The 22,872-nt window shown below is 40.5% G+C and overlaps 1 protein-coding gene across 2 annotated transcripts in view; it reads left to right on the forward strand.

The window, feature by feature from the left end:
• The window catches only part of LOC134957937 (potassium channel subfamily T member 2), a 1,656,739-nt gene that overhangs the window by 885,894 nt on the left and 747,973 nt on the right, over positions 1-22,872 (forward strand). The window lies entirely within an intron of this gene.

A 22,872-nucleotide genomic window follows, 5' to 3' on the forward strand; every position in this document is an offset into this window, starting at 1 on the left:
TTCAATTCCCACCACAGCCCTAACTGTTCGGAGTTTGTATATTCTTCCCGTGCTTGCGTGGGTTTTCTCTGGGTACTCCGGTTTCCTCCCACAATCCAAGAATATACTAGTAGGTTAATTGGCTCCTGAAAAAAACTAACCCTAGTGTGTAAAGGGGGGTACACACGGAGAGATCCGTGCTTAAAATCTAAGCAATCTTGCTAGATTGCTTAGATTTTAAGCACGGATCTGCCGTGTGTATGCCCCCCAGCGATAGCGATGCGCGGCCCCGCGCATCGCTATCGCCGGTGCTAGATTGAGCCTGCATGCAGGCTCAATCTAGCGGGTCGCTCACTTCACCGTTGTGTGAAGTGAGCGGCTCCCCGTCGGCTTCCCCCCTCGCTCAGCACATCGCGCTGTGCTGAGCGGGGAGAGAGATGTGTGCTGAGCGGTCTGTGTTAAGATCGCTCAGCACACATCTCTCCCGTGAGTACCCCCCTTAAGTCTGTGTATATTTGTTTAGGGTAGACTAGATGGGCCAAGTGTTACTTAGCTGCCGTCAAAGTTTATGTTTCTATTTAATAATAAATTGGGCTTGAATATATTGTAAAAAATAATATAATTATAGTCAGAAGTAGCAACCAGGCTGAAATAGGTGACAGGTGAGAACCAGTGTCTGAGGGAGAATTTTCTCCAATAGCACCTTTATCACAGAATGTATATGAAAAATCTGTGTATTCAGTGTCTCGAAGCAGGTCTAGGTTCATAACGTGATGATTAAAAAAACTGATAGCCATCACAGTTAATGATGTGGAGTAAATATAATCAAAGTATAAATGTTTATGAACACAAGTTGCTTGACGCATTTCTCTGCTTCACTGACAGCATCTTTCAGAAGTAATAAGAATAGAGTAAAACATTGATTAGTAGTTATTTAAAATCCATATGTAGCCAATATAATTTATGTTTTGAATGGGAATGTATGGAAATCTCAGGATTGGTGGACTATTCAGACATTTGCTACAGTATTTTCACTGTTACTTTTTACAAAATCTCTTGTATATTTGTATTTTACTCAGACAGTATGAGATACTGTGTCAGTACTAATAAAAGCTACTATTTTTAATTCCTAACACTCCTGGTAAATTGCAGTTGCTGCATGCAGTCTCAGAGTTATCCTGCTGCCTCTAACTTGTTACTTTCAAAGTGCAATTGTTTAACAGACAGACCCTCTGGCAATACTAAATTACTTCTGTGTTGGCATGTATCTATATTTTATTCACAAATGTCCAAATTATAGATGTTAGAAGATACTGTGAGCTGAAATTAATGTTTTCAATGTTACCAGTACATTCAAACTTCAAACACATTTTTCAGAACTGTAAAATACTATAAAGTGTAGCTATTTATGTTAGAAAAGGCAGGAAAAACAGTTTACTGGTGTGTTTTTAAAATGTCTTTTAAATGTCATTTGCAGATGTGGGCTTTCAAATTTGACTTTAAGTTATGAACTAGAAATGAATTTCAATACATCAAGTCCCTCACATAGACAAACATCGCTTTTGTGATATCCATTACATAATTGCTGTATTTCCATTACTAATGCTTTCAAGTGCTCAATTGGAATGATGTTGTATTATTGTAAAGTCATTAAAGGTTTTCTGTGCCTCCAACATTTAGCTACTGCTGTTCTGATAATGAAATTGTACAAACTGTATTATAAAAAATGTCTAAACTGGTTATTTCATTTATTGGACTATATAAATTTGAGAGGGGATCCAGTCAAGATGCTAGCTGTTGGGTTCCCGGCAGCCGGAATCCTGACGCTGAAATCCCGACACCTATCAGAATACTGATGCCAGATTCACAAAAAGGTCAGAATACCAACACCAGATACCGGACAGCTGGCATCCTGACAGTGAATACAGCGGGATAGTTAGGTTTAGGGCTGGGGGTAGGGGAAGGTTAGGGTTCCACTGTGGTAGGGGGGAGGTTGGGGTTAGGCTGCGGAGAGTGGGGATTAGGGTTAGGCCCCATCGGGGAAGGTTGGGTTTAGGCACAAAGAGGGGAGGGTTAGGTTTAAGCTGTAGGGAAGGAGGGGTTAGGTTTAGGTACCAATACGGGAAGCAAAAATAACAGAATTTGGGGGTAATTTTAACCTATGGTATTATTAACCTCAGTAACATTAATTTCCACTTATTTCTAGTCTATTCTGAACACCTCACACCTCACAATATTGTTTTTATGCCAAAAGGTTGCACACAGGTAGCTGGATGACTAAGCTAAGAGACACAAGTGGGCGGCACAAACACCTGGCCCATCTAGGAGTGGCACTGCAGTGTCAGACAGGAGGGCAGTTTTAAAGCTAGGGCTCAAAGAGCACATCATACAAAAAAAAAAAGAGGTGCAAGATGGAATTGTCCTTGGGCCCTCCCACCCACCCTTATGTTGTATAATCAGGACATGCACACTTTAAAAAACCAAACATTTCAGTGACAGGGTCTGCCACACAACTGTGGCTGAAATGATTGCTTTGTTTGGGCCCCCACCAAAAAAGAAGCAAGTAATCTCTCCATGCACAAACTGGCTCTACAGTGGCAAGATGTCATCCTCAGATTCCCCCCACCCCACCAGTGTTTACATCCTCATCATCACAAAGAAATAATATTCAAACAAAACCACATCATTTAGGTGTCAGTGGACTGCTTACGCTATTACCCAAAGTTCCTGAACTTAACACTGACTTATAATGAATGCGCTGCAGGTGACGTATAAGGGAGGATGTTTCTAGGTGGTAAACATCCTTACCCCTACTTATTATGGATTGACAAAGGCAACAGATGACTTGACACCTGTTGTCCGGATTTGTGGAGAAATAATTCCACACTGAAGAGGTGGCTTTTTTGGTGTTTTGCCCAGGCATGACAATTGGCTTTTCATCCCATGGCCAACAACTGTCTCCACTGGTGCGTTATTCAAACAAACCACATCACAATTAAAATCCTCAACGTCAACTTCCTCCACAGCGCCAGCTACACCCATATCCTCCTCATCCTGGTGTACTTCTACAGTGACATCCTCAATCTCAATATCAGCAACTGAACTGGCGGTGCTCCTACCAGCACATTCAGGGGGCATGCAAATGGTGGTAGAAGTCTCCTCTTCGCATACATTGTTATGAAGGTCAGGACTAGACATTGCAACCACAGACAGTGCCACCATCCCTGTATTTTCACAACACCCCTGTAATTTTACAGCATACAAGACAGTGCCAATGTACTTTGATTTTCACTGCACCCTAGAATAATTACAGCAAACAAGACAGGGCCAGTGTACATTGATTTTCACTGCACCCTAGAATAATTACAGCATACAAGACAGATCCAGTGTACATTGATTTTCACTGCACCATAGCATAATAACAGCATACAAGACAGGGCCAGTGTATATTGATTTTTCACTGCACCCCTGAATTTTTACAAAATACAGGGCCAGTGTAATGTTATTTTGACCGCAACACCCCTATATTTTACAGCATACAGCAGTGTGCTTTTAACTTTTAACAAGTGCACCCCTGAATTTTTACAGCATACAGGGCCAGTAGCATCCCTATATTTTACAGCATACATGAGTAGTGTTCTTTTAATTTTTAACAACTGCACCCCTGAATTTTTAAAGAATACAGGCCCAGTGTAATGTTATTTGAACTGAAACACCCCAATATTTTACAGCATACAGCAGTGTGCTTTTAACTTTAAACAACTGCACCCCTGAATTTTTACAACAAACAGGGCCAGCAGCACCCCCATATTTTACAGCATACATAAGCAGTGTGCTTTTAATTTTTAACAATTGCACCTCTGAATTTTTACAATATACAGTGCCAGCAGCACCCCTATATTTTTAAGCATACAAGAGCAGTGTGCTTTTAATTTTTAATAACTGCACCCTTGAATTTTTACAACATTCTGGGACAGCAGCACCCCTATATTTTCCAGCATACAGGAGGACAGTGCCCCTGCACCCTGTACAACACAGTGACAGCCAGGACAGCATCACCCATGTCAGCTGCAGCACATGGAACACCAGTGACAGCCAGGACAGCCCCCCTAACACAGCACAGGTACACCACAGTGACTGTAGCAGCATCCCTACAGAGCACACACTAACCCCACCTGATGCCACCACCCACAGAGAGAGACAGAGGTCTGTCTCCCTCACATTCCAAGTCCGGAGTGAAAATGGTGGCGATGCGCGGCTGTTTATATGGAATCCAAAACCCGCGAGATTCCGACAGCGGGATGATGACATTTTGCCTCATTCTGGTTTCCGAGTCTGGCTGGAAGTCCAAAGCCGGACTCAGACTCGGGCTCAGCAAATGAAGTTTGGGGGGGTTTGGTTCTCAGGGAACTGAACCTGCTCATCTCTAGATATAACAGTCTATTGATTGTAGAGCACTAGATGGAGAGGCAATAAAAGGTATATACACTATATTAAGTATAAAAATCATTTGCCTTTTGGTTAAAAGAAAAGTAAATAGACAATGGGCCAGGTTTGTATTCCTGTTACACACATATTATCAATATGCAAACCCCTACTCTTTATATACTGGACTGTCAATAGTCCATGACCAATGCAAAGTGGTAAAGTTTTTTTTAAAACATTAACAATAAAATAATATTTATATCCTGCATAAAAAAGAATCATTTATACTATATAGCTAAAAATAATAAAACATATAGCACTTAATAAATGCAGAAGTAGTGTTATAGAAGAGATATATCCCATATGGAAGGTATATGGAATATCCAAATAAGAAATACTTTATACAGTACTTATTTTTTGGTTAAGGGATCAAGAGACTACCAGAGATCATAGCATTACTATAGCTATGCATAAGTGGTCACACTAAACTGTTCTTATTATTCTTTAATCTACAAATATGTAACACGCACAACAACATCATCTAATAATAATTGGAAGAATTAGATTGTTAACAATCTGTCAGATCCTTTGGGAGACACTACTAATACTGATCTTGACATGATTGAAGATAACTAAACCTAATTCCATACAAACACTGAAGACATGTCAATGGCTACTGTAACAACACACTTACAATAACGATTATTAGCAGGGGGGATATTATGGTCATGGAAAGGGTGAATGCAAGGACTACAAAAACATCTGTTTCTACTACTGGAGATACTTCGTTAAGAGTACTTCAGTACACAGTCAGATATCAATTGTAAAGTCATTGAACTACAAACTTCTGTTACTTTTATACCTAACAACTGTGAATTCTTACATTTAGCCAAAGAATCAGTTAACCTGGGTTCATATATAATTCAGCAATAGTTAAATTTCCAATTATCACATTTTTTCACTCATCTCCTTTTAACCTATCACTACAATGTCACCTATTTGATTTAAACAATCTCCTGATTTTGTATGTCATGGATATACTGATTCACAGAAATAGTATATTTTTTCCCCCACAAATTCCAGGCAATCTAATATTAAAAAGTATATTAAACTGGGAGCGTGGCCTGGCTATTGAAGTGTGAGGAAGTGCTCTCGTGCAGCTCCTGAGTGCAACGTTTTTAAATATCATATCTCCCCCACCCGCTCCTTCCCTGGGCACTCCAGACTACCTCCCGTGACCCCTGCCATCTCGCAAGTGCCATTGTGGGGTACCCGCGGAATCCAGGAGAGCTTTTAAGCCCTCCTGCGGATTGCGGCCTTCCCCCAGCATGAAGCTTGGGCTTAAAGTTTAAGGAAGACCCAGGCCGGATGTCCAGAGCCGAGATATCTGATCCGAAATATCTCTGGAGGGTCCCATATCCATACTACTGGACCCCGTGCAGCTGCTGCACCCCCCCTCTACCACCACAGAGTCTCAGCACTTGGATGACACTCGGGGACGCTGCTTTCCCAAAACCGGAGATCGAGCAGTGGCCATCTTACCTACGGACCTCGCTGAGCGCTGGGACTCCAGTTATGTGGGCTGCCGCCCTCCCTCCTGCTACTACTCCCGCAGGCCTCTTCTCTGCTGGGGACCGGAGATGTGGTGAAGAGGATCGCGGGGCTCCCAGGGTCTTCCCCGTCGCCGCCCGGCTGCTTACCGCTGTTCCCCTATTGCCGGCTCTGGAGCTTCCTGAGTGGGGGTGACGCTGTGCGGCCCAGAATCCCTGGGGTGTGAATCACAGACACCGGCTCTAGCTGCAGCTGCGGTGCATAGGCTGTGCTGACCTGGGTGACGACCCCGGCTGCTCCAGGTACTCTCTATGCTCCCCCTCCCTCCAGTCTCCAGCTCCTTTTCCCAAAGACAGCTTCCTGTCATCACTCAGCTGTCAGGGTGCCTTTTGGGTGCTTGTTAACCTCCCCCCCACTCTTGCTATCCCCTGGTCTTAGATCCCGGCTGGACCTTGACAGGGTTGTACTGTGGGCCCTCCCAGCAGCACCCCATCCGGCAGCCTGATACATCTGTGAGCGAGTTTTTTTCCTACTGCCTCTCGACGCCATTCACACAGCGGGCTCAAGAGTGGACCGTGTGGTGACCCCACACCGTCCTGTCGCACTGCCACCAGTCACTGGCTGGTCCGTGACTGTGCTGGTGTGCTTTTCTCCACAAATTGATTTTCGCTACCAGCTCTGTGAAGGATACGTATCTCACCCCACTCCACTGGCTCATACTGTATGCAATATGGCTATTTGCTTGACCCCCCGCAATGTGAATCGTCCATGATGCCTGTTTTATGCTAAATCATTCTGCAGCCCCATAATGTTTAGGGGCTCTTCCTTGCACTCACTATAAGGTCTCTAGGAGCCGTATTCTAGCATTTTCAAGTTTGTACCCACTGTTCTACTGAGCCGATATTTCCTGCTGCTACCCACCTACCTCTCCCATTTCACTATGTCACAGAGGAACCGCAAAGTTCCTGCTCTTGCTAAACCTAGTATCCTTCGGGCCTGGGAGAAAGCAGGCTCTACTCCTCATAAGTCCCCCACCGTGGATCCCATGTCAGATGATGACGATTTCCCCTCCCTGAAAGCTAGTCTCACAACCCAAGATATTATTTCTATCATCACTAAGACTATCCAGACGGAAATGAGATCGGTCCTCACCGAGTTCAGGACTGAACTTGCTGATCTAGTCACCCGTACTGACTCCCTGGAACATAAACTAGATGAAGTCTGCCAATATCAAACAGTGGTCGAACAGGAGCTGTCCGAGATCTGCGCAGATTTGGATCATCATGGAGACCACCTGGAGGATTTGGACAACCGGAATCGACGGAATAATGTCCGGATCCGCAATATACCGGAGAGTGTCACTATGGAGGGCCTTCCGAGTTTTCTAGATGGTTTACTGCAAACTTTAATTCCTGAGGTTTCTAAAGATTTGTTTCTTTTGGATAGAGCACATAGAGCGCTACGCCCACGTCCACCCCCCACTCAACCCCCTCGGGATGTTCCATTATTACAAAACGAAAGAGAAATTCATGATGGCGGCTCGTGAACACCAATCCATTGCTTATTCTGGGACCCAACTTCAAATCTATCAGGACTTGGCCCCTTCTATGCTTCGAAAACGTTGAGACCTTACCGCTATCACCAAGGTCCTCCGTGACCACTCCATTAAGTACAAATGGGGGTTCCCATTCCAACTCCATGTCTCCAAAGATGGTTCACACCACTCAATTAAAACACCCGCTCAAGGCTATGACCTCCTCAAATCCCTTGGCATCTTTGACTCTGCCTGACGAGATTAAAAGTCATCTCACCCCCCCCCCCCCCTAGAAGACCTATGGCGCCTACTCCTGAATGGTCTACTAAATGAGAAGTTGAGATATTCTCTGCAGATGAGATACTATATTTGATTTTGCATACTAGCTCCTCCCCCTTTAGGTTACATTGTTTTACATATTTTGACTTTTCTTGTTTAGTCCCACTTTAATGATGATTTAATGCCTTGATTTGGTAAGACTAATCTACCGTTCAGCTCTTAAGGACTACCCAAGCTCATGGAAGTACTTTGCCCACTCCAAATACTATGTTTTCTCCAGAATCCCACTAGCTCATTTAAGCTTCAATGTACACCTACCTGATGTTTCTTTTTCTTTAGATAAGTTAGTTCATTTTTAATTTTGACATCCTATTACTATGTTTGCCTTTGCATACTAGCTCCTCCCCTTTTATATTACGTTGTTTTCCATGTTTGACTTTTATTGCTCAATGACCTATGCGATGTTTAGGACTCCTGCACATCAGCCCTGGGCATTCCCATTTTTATGATGGTTTTGTGCCTTGACTTGGTAAGGCTAATCTGTCATTAAGCTCTAAGGGGCGGCCCTAGCCCGCAGATGTGATGTGCTCGTTCTAAAAGTTATGTTTTCTGTAAGATACCATTATTTCATTCATGTTTCAATTTGCAACTATTTGATGTTTTTTAGATGTCTTAGCTAATTTTACATCTTACTGTACTATTACAATATGCGTAACTGCTGTCTGCAATATCTTCTCCTTTTTTTCTGTTTCTGATTACCTAGTGACCTAGTGTTTTCACACCCCTTACACTGGCTCGCAGAATGTGTTTTCCTTTTTTCCCTATGTTCCTCTTCCTTCTCGTTGCTTATTACTACTGGCATTAGCCCCCACTCCGAAGGGGCTGCCCACCTGGCATTAACCCTTTCACTCATAGACCCAACCCGTTTTTAGGAAAGGGTCTATCCCTTGAGTTTGTTCTCATATTCCCCTTAACCTGCTTCTATTATTATTTTTTTGACCCCTCCTTTAAATTCCCTGGTCGACCATATTGTGAGTTATTCTTCCTACTGGGCTTTACTGTTTTTTATCCTCCATGACTCTGAAAGTATTATCCATTAATGTCAATGGCCTCAATTCCCCGACTAAGCGATCCATGGCATTTCAATTTTTTACCCGACAAAAGGCGGATATCATTTTCTTACAGGAGACCCATTCCAAAGCCCCGCACCCCTGTTTAAGTTCTAAACGCTATCCTCATGCCTTTTATTCAACAATGACAGCTAAGTGTAGAGGTACTGCTATTCTGATCCACCGGGACCTCCCCCTGGTTGTCCTTGACATGGTTCTTGATAACCATGGAAGGTTTGTATTCCTCTCCGGCTCCCTCAATCAAGTCCCTATCACCTTGGCATCGATCTACGCCCCAAACATGCAGCAGGGTTCCTTTTGTAAGACATTCTCTGATCATCTCTCTAAGTGTTCGAATTCCTGGGTGGCCAGTGATTGTAAAGCTACCTTGGACCCCTATACTGATAGGTCCCGCCCATGCTTGGGCCCCTCTCCCCATGCAAAATTATCTAAACTTTTACAATCATGCATCACTGCTCACAACCTATATGATAGCTGGAAAACACTCTACCCGTCCGCTACGGGCTATACTCACTACTCCCCACAACACGACATATAAACTCGCATCGATTATATCTTCGTAGATCGGGATTCCTCTTAAACCCTTTCGGGAGCTCAAGTGATACCGACCACCTGGTCTGACCACTATGCGATAACACTTGATTTCACTACCCCTCATAAACCCTCAACTACATGTAAGTGGCGCCTTAATGAGTCTCTACTTCTTAATTCTTCTAACGTGTCACAAATTGATGCTGCGATTCATCATTATTTTACTGATAATGTCTCTCCCGACATCTCGCCTGCTATACTGTGGGAAGCGCATAAAGCTACACTGGGGGGTCTTCTTATTAACCTTATGTCAGCCCAGAGAAAGACCAAAGCTAAACGGATTGCTGACTTGGAAGCTGATTTAGCTTAATTGACTCTTCGTCACCAACACTTTCCCAAACGCAAGCTTTATTTAAAGATTCTCGCTTTGAAAGGGCAGTTGTCACAAATCCTTACTAAAATGACGATTATATCACTCTTGTGGATCCGTCATAAATTTTACAAAAAATCAGATAAAGCGGATGCTTTGCTAGCCCATCAACTGCGTGCGAAACGCGCGCTTAATTGTATACTGGCATTGAAATGCCCCAATAGATCCACAACCTGTGAGCCTAAATTGATGGCCTCCCACTTCCAAGACTACTATACCTCCCTCTATAATCTCTCTTCTGATGTCTCTACCGCTCCACACCATGTTTCCACTATTCAACAATATCTTTCCTCTTGTCATTTACCGACACTCTCCGCAATGGACCTTGAGATACTCAACGCTCCTATCACTCACGAAGAAATTCTTGCTACGATTAAGCAACTCCGCCGTTCCTCCGCCCCGGGTCCGGATGGTTACACTGCTATCTATTATAAAAAAATTCTCCCAAGCCCTTCTTCCCATGCTACATTCACTCTTTAATTCACTAATGGAGGAGGGCTCCCTTGATGCAGCCACCACCAGAGCCAATATTATAGTTATCCCCAAGCCTGACCGAGATCCACTAGAAATGAAAAACTATAGGCCCATCTAGCTACTAAACACGGATCTAAAGTTATTTACTAAAATCCTTGCGAACCGGCTCGCTCCTTATCTCCCAGCATTAATACACCCGTACCAAGTGGGTTTTATTCCCAATTGGCAAGCTGCGGACAATACTTGGCATCTCATTGATCTCATTCACCTCTCCCATAGGGAATCCCTCCCGACTCTGGTGGTGGCTCTCGATGCAGAAAAGGCCTTTGATAGGGTGGCCTGGCCCTTTATATAACAAGCCCTGCAGGCTATAGGATTACATGGGGCATTTTATAATGCCATCATTTTGCTTTATTGCAATCCTTCGGCTTCTATTTTAGTCAATGGCCTATCCTCCCCGTCTCTACCTATTCGTAATGGCACCCGGCAGGGTTGTCCACTTTCTCCCCTGCTTTTTGCCCTGGTGATGGAACCATTAGCGGCAAAAATTCGACTAAACTCCGGCATCTTGGGTATTTTAGCAGGCACTCATGAGTATAAAATTGCATTATATGCGGATGATGTTATTTTAACCCTGACCGACCCATGCACCTCCCTACAACACCTATTTGAGGAGATTCGGACATATAGCTCCCTTTCTAACTATAAACTCAATACTGACAAAACAGAGGTCCTAGACCTACACGTATCCCAACAAGATCTTCGCCTTTTACACTCCTCTCATTCATTTAAATGGCAAAACACCAAGCTCAAATACTTAGGTATTTACCTAACCAATTCCTATTCATCATTGTATGCAGCCAATTTCCCATGTTTACTTTCTTCAATAAAATCTGATCTGATCGCTTGGAACAAATTGTTTATTTATTGGTTTGGTCGCATCGCGGTGGTTAAGATGAATCTACTGCTACGATTGCTATACTTATGGCAAACCCTCCCAATCCACATCCCCATTAAGATACTGAAGAATCTTCAGCGAAATTTATCTAACTTTATTTGGGCTGGGAAGAAACCCAGAGTCAAAATGCGATTACTCCAACAACACCGTACAGAAGGCGGTCTCGGCATGCCGGATCTTATTCGCTACTATCGAGCTATGCATATAGCCACTTGTGTTCTTTGGCACTCGCCACGTGGACGTGGACTTTTCTTGGGACGCACTCACTGCACATGTACTCACCCTCCACCTTACTATGGTGTCCGCCCCGCTCCCGCCCACACTCTACTCTACTCTTACCAACGATACGTTTCTCTTTATCAATATGGGATCATTGTACTCGTTTCTATCAACTCTGTTCACACAACCCTTATTTAGTTCCTTTGTGGAACAATACACGATTCCCTCCGGGCAACAATCAACTTCCATTCCAACACTGGACCACGCACAACATTCTCTTTCTACAGGATATAGCCCCCCTCCCTTCATTTCCATCCTTTACAAACCTACAATCCCGTTTTTCGCTCCCCCATTCAGTTTTCTATCAATTTTTACAAATACAACACTTCTATAATACTCTTACTAAACCCACCCACCCTATTGTAGCTACCTCTCTTGAAACGTGGTGTCGTGGCACTCACTCAATGAAGGGACTACTCTATCGCATCTATCGGTACTACTGTCACACAACGTTCCTTCCAAAGAGAGTCACGAATTGGCTTGGGAAAGAGATGTGGATGAAACCTTAACTGTAGAGGAATGGGATGATATTAGACAAGAAATTACCAAGAGTTCTATTTCTGTTCGTATTGCAGAAAATTCTTATCAATTGTATTACCAATGGTACCTGGTACCTACTAAATTGCAAACTATCTATCCCACTTGCTCTGCTGAATGTTGGAGATTGTGTGGGCTCCGGGGAACCCTGCTGCATATTTGGTGGACCTGTTCATTGATCAGCCAATATTGGCGGCAAATCCATAAATTGGTTTTGGATGTCACGAATATAACCATCCCCAACTCACCCCTCTATTCACTACTCTCCTGTCCCATTCCTGACGTCTCCCGCCACCAACGCACCTTAATTAAGCATATTATGAACACAGCCAAAAGTAAAATTGCAGCAAATTGGAAGTCCACGTCCCCTCCCACTTTAACTGCTACTATTAACGCTGTTTGGTTTACTTATACACTAGAACGCATTACAGCTGCACTTCATGACTCACCGGATTCCTTTACTAAAACGTGGACGCCTTGGACATTGCACTTTAATGCTGAACCGCCACTGATGACTGTTTAATCTGTCCCCTATTTATACTTCAGTTTGTCATTGTATCTGACCTCGACTGGCCGACGCCTCTCCCCCCTTCTTTATTGTACCTACCCTCTCCCACCCCTGCTTACTCTTCTCTATTTCATTCTATTTCTGTTTTCTGATATTAGTAAAGGTATATGTTGGTTACTTGATTGGAGGGTTTTTCGATATCCTGCTACTGATGCACCTGCCTAACACCCCCCTTCATATTTTTTCTTTGTATGCCTTCTACTGTCTATTACGGTCTGTTTATTTGTTTATATGCTTATAAAAAAATAAAAAAAGTAAAAAATAACAGTATATTAAACTAGTTTTTTGGGGTTGTTTTTGCCACAGATTTTACTTTCTCATTTTCAAATGTAACTTCTTTGAAAAATACATACATTTGCACATGGCAGTAATCTTAGTAAATATTAGTTCTTATCAGCTTGAACAAAGGGCATTGTTTTTCATCTTTACACTCCCATTTATCCAAATGTTTCAATATTTTCATGCAATGAGTATATAAAACTTCCATACATTAAATATTAAGGATTCCACAAGTTTTAAAAAAATATGTATAAAGTACAAGAGAAAACAAAATGACATGCTCTAAACATGTGATCATTAACAATTCCTTCTCATATCCCAAGATACTGTTGTATCTTGGTTTTCAAAAGTTCATACTAATATACAGTACTCTTAAGAATCGATGATGTTTATTACAAATTACATTAGTCATAATTATTTCAAACATGATAAAAAGTTAACTCTACAGGATATCACAATTAAAATAGTTTCATTTGTGGCATCAAGTTCAGTACCACAAATGTGCCTATACTGTACTTTTATATGGTTAAAAAAAAATCCAAAACTGTATTACGATCTATGTTGAATAAATTATCAATTCTTCTCATTGGTAGATAATTTTGGATTATATGAAGATTTTATGATTGTTTTGAATAACAAAGATTTTAATCTTTACATACTGTATATTACCAGCCAGGATCCAATTATTTTTTTAGCTCTTACTGTTCAGTCTACCACAAAGTATCTCATTACTTCAGGATATCATTTTAAGGCGATAGATTCTAATATATCTTCAAGTTAATAATCCATACAAGAAAGGTAGACTACATAGCATACACAAATGCTAACTTCTTCAAATTATGAGATAGTACAGTATAGAATAAATATCAAAGTCAAAACTGTGAAGTGGATATTATCTTTGCTTACTAGATAAAATGAAGACTGAGGTACACTGTAGATACAATAAAATGTAATACTATGTTTTCCAATGAGGAAATTACCATTATCAAGACTAAAGGAAATTTAGTAATGAGCATAAAACAATTAATGTAGGAAAAAGTGGATTATCTTGAAAATGACCATTCATTTATAATACACCCAAGTTTACAGTATCAATTCTTTGGTCAACAAATGTAAAACTAGCGTGCTCTTTCATTACCTGGCAAAACTTAAGGAATTAAGGTGCAATTAAATGAATTATATATGTGTATGTATAAAATACTGTATAGAAATATATATATATATATGGGAGTCAGTTGAATGAAAACCTGTCGGGATCCCAGCGGTCAGGATACTGATACTGGAATCCCGACACCAGCTGAAAAACTGGTGGTCGGGGATCTGACCACTGGCTAGTTACCCCTCTTGGGTGGTGGTCCACACAACCACCCAGAGTGGAATAGAAACCTATGGTGACCAAAGGTTGCACCTGGGACCAAAGCATGGCAAGTGCAGCGAGCCCCTGAGGGAACGTGCTGCGCTCGCTGACGATATCCCAGCTGTAGGGCTCCCGGCATCAGTCTCCTGACCGCCAGAATCCTGACTTCCGGGATCTCATATTGATCATATATATATATATATATATATATATATATATATTTATATGGATTTCCACATTAAGGTGAACAAAGTTGCAACATTTAAATTTTTATTGAATACTAGCTGTTCTACCCGTTCTTTGCTTGGGAGTTTCTGATTTTTATGTTTGTAAAAATAAATGAGTGTTAAAAATGGGGTAAATCTATAGAGATGTAAATTTGTGACGTCTTACTGTAAGTAAATATTAATCCATCATTCTTGGCTTTATCAGAGGAGCTCTTAAAAACCACTAATAATGTCTGGCGCTATTGAATATATATATATATATATATATAGACGTCTAATTCAAACAGCAGCGGCACTCGTGGGATTTAAAGTCAAAAATCAACGTGTATTTCACATCAAGATAGCCGACGTTTCGGGGCACACACGCCCCTTTGTCAAGGTGAGTAACATGTTACTCACCTTGACAAAGGGGCGTGTGTGCCCCGAAACGTCGGCTATCTTGATGTGAAATACACGTTGATTTTTGACTTTAAATCCCACGAGTGCCGCTGCTGTTTGAATTAGACGTCTGCATCATTTTCTCCAGAAGGCACCGGGGTATTACTGACAGAGGGGTGAGTGCCGGTCCATACAAAGACTTTATATATATATATATATATATATATTTGCGGATGGGTGCCCGTATCCACAATCACACCCACTCCGCACAGGTATCTAGGATATAATCCAATATTATTATATCTTATACCTCGTGAAATCTATCCAGCAGCAACAAAGGTAAAATGGCCTGTGGATATGGCCAACACAATCCACCTGATTAAAACCGGGTGTGAACTGAAACAAACTAAAAAAAACCCTTGCGCTATTTAGACTTAACTAGAGGCAACAGGACATGAATAAACTCAATAAAATAGTTATAATTACAAGATAATTTTATTATCTATAAAATCAATCAAATGTGAACATATAAATAGTTCATTAACAACTGTAATATGCGCATTTAAATAAAACTATAACATTACTTAAATAATAATAATAAAACTACTATTGAGCATAAGAGGTGGATCATATAACTAGTAGTGACCACAGTGGGCTAAACATTGATAATGTCCTTGTTTTTAATTCTCAAATAGGACAGTCCCATCAGATGTGCTCATGAATAATTCATGATTAGATATCATATGGTGTGATATATATGAAGCCTTTGTTTATATATATCTCGATGACTTTGTGACCTATTTGTGACCCGGTGGACATTGGCTGTTTTGCCCGCATTGATGTGCAGTGGTGTCCGAGACTGACGAGCAGGAGACGGGAGGACGCTATATGTGGCGGCTTGAAGACGGGAGCTGAATCAACCTCTAGCGCCTGCAGCGCGCAGAGCTCCGGGAGCCGGACTGACACCTCTCTCTCCAAATCAGTTAAGGTGTGTGCACGAGAGCCAGTTTCAGGGGGAGACGGAGGACGCCATTCGTGGTAATTGAAACGGGAGCTATATTCTACAGGTGCTTGCGATGCACTAAAGTCCCGGGTGTTATATCAATTCCTCCATGACTTTTGAACGGTTATCCCATAAGTAAAGAACCATCTGTTTATGTGAGCAATTGGATAAGTTTATTCATCGAGATATATATAAACAAAGGCTTCATATATATCACACCATATGATATCTAATCATGAATTATTCATGAGCACATCTGATGGGACTGTCCTATTTGAGAATTAAAAACAAGGACATTATCAATGTTTAGCCCACTGTGGTCACTACTAGTTATATGATCCACCTCTTATGCTCAATAGTAGTTTTATTATTATTATTTAAGTAATGTTATAGTTTTATTTATATGTGCATATTACAGTTGTTAATGAACTATTTATATGTTCACATTTGATTGATTTTATAGATAATAAAATTATCTTGTAATTATAACTATTTTATTGAGTTTATTCATGTCCTGTTGCCTCTAGTTAAGTCTAAATAGCGCAAGGGTTTTTTTTAGTTTTTATCAGAGGAGTACCCATAGCAGATACGGTAAAAAGTGACAGGACCATTTTTGTAGTTTATTAAATTTTACCCACTGGAGGTGCAATCCAAATTTTGATCTGATTATCCATTTGGGAGTTATCGTTCACACAACGCAAGCCACGCATCGTAATGATGTCAGTATGTCAACCCCCTGTTCTTCCCCTTTAAGGAGGTTTATTAAAATTCTAATTATGTTGTTTCCTATTTCCCACCCGAATAATACTTATGTTAGCTTTCAGCTTCTTAACATATTGGGAAGTAAGATAATTAGTGATGAGCCAGTCAGTCAGTGAGTGTGAGTTATGGTAAAAAGTGACAGGACCATTTTTTGTATTTAATGAAATTCTAGACACTGGAGGTGCAGTACAAATTTTTATCTGATTGTCCATTTGGGCATTATCCTTCACACAACGCAAGCCATGCATCGGTAATGATGTCATTATGTCAACCCACTTTTCATTCCCTTATTGGAGGTTTGTTAAAATTCTAATTACATAGTTTTCCTATTTCCCACTGAAGAATACCTATGTTAAATTCCAGCTCCCTAACATATCGGGAAGTAAGAGACTTAATGATGAGTGAGTGAGGGTTTTTGCATATATATATATATATATATATATATATATATATATTATAAATATCTCCTAAAGCAAGTGCACTCATTACTATTTCAGTTCCAAAGTTTCACAGTTATTTTATTCAATTCAATCTGCAGGTACAGTTGTATCAATTCATTCCCTTCATGAACATGTCCATATAGGAGTCAATACACCACTTCCGATTTATCCATTACATCAATCCACATTTATCGTTCCACTCAGGATACATAGATACTCTGAATATCTCCAAATATCAATGGTGTGGCTCCATTTATATATGGCTTTCACATGTCATAAATTCTTATAATGCATCATGTCTTTTCTATGTCTGTCGACTTCGGCCGCTTTTCGTGCCGTTAAAGACCCACATCTAAAACATACCAAAAAACAAATACATACAATTATAAACTTGGATGGATGCGTGTTACACCAGCGAGATCATTGTATCCTGTGGCTACCTGATCAGCCGAACTCCTCGGCGTGCATTCCACCGTCCTGCGCATGTCAATACTCACTGCGGGAGTTCGGGCTCTAAGTCCCGTCAATCCGGTCACGTGGTACGCCTCGACCACTCCCCTCATTTGGGCCGCGTCCACCGCTTATTACGTCATCTTTAGACTCCTTATGCGTGTCACTTGCGTTCCACTCCGTTCTCCCTTTACATAGACATCAACCCCCAGATTACTATGCGCTGAAATATCACTCTGGCTATCCATTTCTATTTCGCTGGTGATCACACATCCATACAATTACAAGTTACAATACACACCAACATTTAGATTAAAAACAATTCCTAATTTCCTATTCTGTTTAAAAAATTAGATCTCATATTGTTGAATGATAGACATCCTGGCAGTTTTTATCAAAGTGACATTCCCTTCCTCTATTGTTTTGTATTCTTTATTATTATTATTCTGTTTTTTATTTATTTATTATAGGCCCTCATCCTTAACATCCCAGAAAACATTTAAAGTTTATATTTTCATTCATCCCCCTTGGGGCTATTGCATCTAGATCATAGATCCATCTAGCTTCTCTCCTTAATAGTTTCTGATCCCTATTGCCACCTCGTTCTAACGGTGGCTCATAATCTATCACCATACACCGTAAAGACGCTACTGTGTGGGAATTCTGTAAGAAATGTCGGGCCACTGGTTTATCACTTTTACCCTCACTGATTGCTTCCCTAATTGATCTCCTATGATTGGCCATTCTTTCTCTAAAATTCCTTGTGGTCTTCCCCACATAAACTAAGCTACATGGACAAATTAATATGTAGATCACATATTTGGAGGTACAGGTGAGACGGTATTTAATTTCAATTTGAACTCCTGAATGTGAGTGGGAAAACATTCTACCTGACAACATACCGCTGCACGTTGTACACCCTGTGCAACGGTAACAGCCAAATCGATTCTTATTCAACCAAGTTCTTGTGATTTTTCTATCAAAATTTTTAGTTGGCTTCATCAATAGTTGTTTTAAATTGGGACCTCTTTTAAAGGCTACCAGCGGTTTTCCCAAGGTTTTCTTTAAATTCTTATCTGATTCTACTATAGGCCAGTGTTTTTTCACTGACTTACTAAATGAAGTGGCTTTTGTATCAAATTGTTTCAACACTATAAACCTTTTATCATCTTTAACAGATATTTTTTGCTCCTTCTCCTCCCAAATTTTCCATGCCCTTCTCAGGCATTTCTCTAAGACTTGGGGTGTATATCCCCTTTCTAAAAATCGTTCCTTCATTTCCACTAGCTGTACCTGTGCTCTATCTTTCTCCGTATTGTTTCTCAAAACACGTATAAACTGTGATACAGGTAGGCCCTCCACCAATGGTTTTGGATGATGACTTGTGCCAAATAATATGGAGTTCCTGTCTGTGCTTTTCCTATATAATGTGGTTCCTAAACCCCCATTTGTCTTAAAAATGGAGATATCCAGGAACTCTATACTTTCAGCTTGAATGTTACTAGTGAAGCGGATAGGACTATCCAATGAATTTAAATTCCCTACCATTTCCTGGAATAGGGCTTCTGTCCCTCTCCATAGAATTAGGACATCATCTATAAAGCGGAAATAATGCAGAATGCTGGGACCGTATTTGGGATATATATGCTCTTCTTCATACTCTGTCATAAATATATTTGCGTACACCGGAGCCAAATTAGATCCCATTGCGGTCCCAGCACTCTGCATATAGTAGGATGTACCATATCTGAAATGGTTATTTTCCAAAACACTCAGAACCAGATCACAGACATATTCAATTGGTGGACCATCAAAAATCACCTCAGTTAATCTTTTTCTTACTGCCTCAACTCCTAGCTCATGAGGGATCGAAGTATACAACGAAACAACATCCAATGTGGCAAAATATATCTCATCCAATGATCCTTCTATCTTTTTCAATTTTGAAAGAAGGTGGGGTGTGTCCTTGATGTAACTTTTACTTTCCACTACCACAGGTTGGAGGAGAATGTCTATATATTGGGCAATTGGTTGTAGAACCGAGCCTCTAGCTGATACTATGGGCCTTCCTGGTGGAGCACTAATTGACTTATGTATTTTTGGGATACTATAGAAGATTGGACAGGCTGGTTCATCTACTGTCAATAATTCCACCAATTCTATGTCCAACCAACCATGTTGGATGCCCCTCTCCAATAACATATCAATCTTTGATTTTATTCGTAACATGGGGTTATCTTTCACTTCCCTATAGGTTTTCACATCCGCCAGTTGTTGTTTAATCTCACGATCATAATATTCATAGTCTAACACCACTATTGCTCCTCCCTTATCTGCCATCCTAATGACTATTTCATCATTATTCTGCAATGAAGATAGTGCTTTCTTTTGATCCGGACTCAGATTAAATCTATAATGATGTTCCTTATTCATTTTATTATAATCCCCCTCAACCATACGCAAGAAGGTTTTTATACTTGCATTATTTGACTGGGGGTCAAATGTGCTGGGTTTCCCCTTGAGGGATCCATATTTTCGCTCACTTTCCTCATGTGGTTCTTTAAAGAATTCCTTCAACCTTAATTTTCTTCCTAATTTGTATAAATCAACCTGAGTGTCAAACATACTACTTATAAATGTTGGAACAAATGTGAATCCTAATGCTAATACCGATAGTTCTGACTCAGTTAGTGGATATTTTGATAAATTAAAGACATTGTTCTTTAATGCCTCCTTCTTCCCCTTCTTCCTCCCCCTCCACGGGTGCGGCCTCTTTTTGCTCTTGTATCTGTAGTTGGACCTTTGTCCATATCCACCCCTAAAAAATTATCAGCGCCACTGGGTGGAATTCCCTCTATACGTTCTACCTCCGAGGAGGAACATGAGGAATCTACTGAATAGGGTTGTTTCTGTCTGAAATACCTCTGTCTTTGTCTGGGGTATTTGATATTTTCCCCACTTAACCACCTGTAGACATTATGATTTTTGTAGTCATTTAATACTACATCCAGTTTGTTCCTTTTAAATGCTACCAGGTCCTTTCTATACCGTTCTATATTCACAGATAATTTCTCCATCCATTTTTCACAGAATAATAATAATAAAGAATAAAAAACAATAGAAGAAGGGAATGTCACTTTGATAAAAACTGCCAGGATGTCTATCATTCAACATTATGAGATCTAATTTTTTAAACAGAATAGGAAATTAGGAATTGTTTTTAATCTAAATTTTGGTGTGTATTGTAACTTGTAATTGTATGGATGTGTGATCACCAGCGAAATAGAAATGGATAGCCAGAGTGATATTTCAGCGCATAGTAATCTGGGGGTTGATGTCTATGTAAAGGGAGAACGGAGTGGAACGCAAGTGACACGCATAAGGTGTCTAAAGATGACGTAATAAGTGGGGGACGCGGCCCAAATGAGGGGAGTGGTCGAGGCGTACCACGTGACCGGATTGACGGGACTTAGAGCCCGAACTCCCGCAGTGAGTATTGACATGCGCAGGACGGTGGAACGCACGCCGAGGAGTTCGGCTTATCAGGTAGCCACAGGATACAATGATCTCGCTGGTGTAACACGCATCCATCCAAGTTTATAATTGTATGTATTTGTTTTTTGGTATGTTTTAGATGTGGGTCTTTAACGGCACGAAAAGCGGCCGAAGTCGACAGACATAGAAAAGACATGATGCATTATAAGAATTTATGACATGTGAAAGCCATATATAAATGGAGCCACACCATTGATATTTGGAGATATTCAGAGTATCTATGTATCCTGAGTGGAACGATAAATGTGGATTGATGTAATGGATAAATCAGAAGTGGTGTATTGACTCCTATATGGACATGTTCATGAAGGGAATGAATTGATACAACTGTACCTGCAGATTGAATTGAATAAAATAACTGTGAAACTTTGGAACTGAAATAGTAGTGAGTGCACTTGCTTTGGGAGATATTGGAGGTCGCTAAAATGGGACTATTAATGATGCACCCTACATGTTGAAAAGGAGAGTGCATCTATGCAAGGGAAGATATTGGATGGACTAAAAGTCTAATATAGATGCACCCCAGCAAAATTGAAGAAGAAAATATTGACTAAATAATAGATTGATTTTTTGAATCATTTCTTTCTACAGGCGTATGTGCAATAACACTGACTGTGGTGATATATAAATGTTTTTAATGGTATTTCACTGATTGTTGAATGGTTTAAATCCTATAGTAACCTCAATGAGTGGTGGATTGAGTACTAAGTGGCTATAATTGTGATTATAAGATTGAGTAATAACTTGTTTGTATAAACTATAAAAATGACACAATTAGGCAGTAGATTTTTGGATGAAGCCCTATTGGCACAAGCAGAGAATAAACAACTGAGTTTGACAGATGATGATGCAGAAAAGGTATTGTTTGCCCAGGAGGAATTTGGTGAATTACCAGCAGAGACCACACTAGACCTTTATCACAAATTTTTAAGATTGTCCAAAAAAGAGGTAGACTTAGTCCTACATGGACAATTCCTCTCGGATTATTATAGACAAAAGAAAATCCCCAGAGGCTTTAGAATCCAAAACGTACCAACTATTGGACGAACAAATCCAGCTTTTTGTAGTAAATGGTGCAGTGTTTTGAACAAATGTTCAATGGATTTGTTACTCCTGGTGATTGAAGAGGTGGGCAATGACCTTAAAAAAATAAAAGGAGAGTTGGGGGATTTTAAATTACATCTCCAACCAAAATTGGATGAGGATGTGGGTGAAAAATGGATGGAGAAATTATCTGTGAATATAGAACGGTATAGAAAGGACCTGGTAGCATTTAAAAGGAACAAACTGGATGTAGTATTAAATGACTACAAAAATCATAATGTCTACAGGTGGTTAAGTGGGGAAAATATCAAATACCCCAGACAAAGACAGAGGTATTTCAGACAGAAACAACCCTATTCAGTAGATTCCTCATGTTCCTCCTCGGAGGTAGAACGTATAGAGGGAATTCCACCCAGTGGCGCTGATAATTTTTTAGGGGTGGATATGGACAAAGGTCCAACTACAGATACAAGAGCAAAAAGAGGCCGCACCCGTGGAGGGGGAGGAAGAAGGGGAAGAAGGAGGCATTAAAGAACAATGTCTTTAATTTATCAAAATATCCACTAACTGAGTCAGAACTATCGGTATTAGCATTAGGATTCACATTTGTTCCAACATTTATAAGTAGTATGTTTGACACTCAGGTTGATTTATACAAATTAGGAAGAAAATTAAGGTTGAAGGAATTCTTTAAAGAACCAC

This window comes from Pseudophryne corroboree, chromosome 9 (genome assembly GCF_028390025.1).
Source record: "Pseudophryne corroboree isolate aPseCor3 chromosome 9, aPseCor3.hap2, whole genome shotgun sequence".
Lineage (NCBI taxonomy): Eukaryota > Metazoa > Chordata > Amphibia > Anura > Myobatrachidae > Pseudophryne > Pseudophryne corroboree.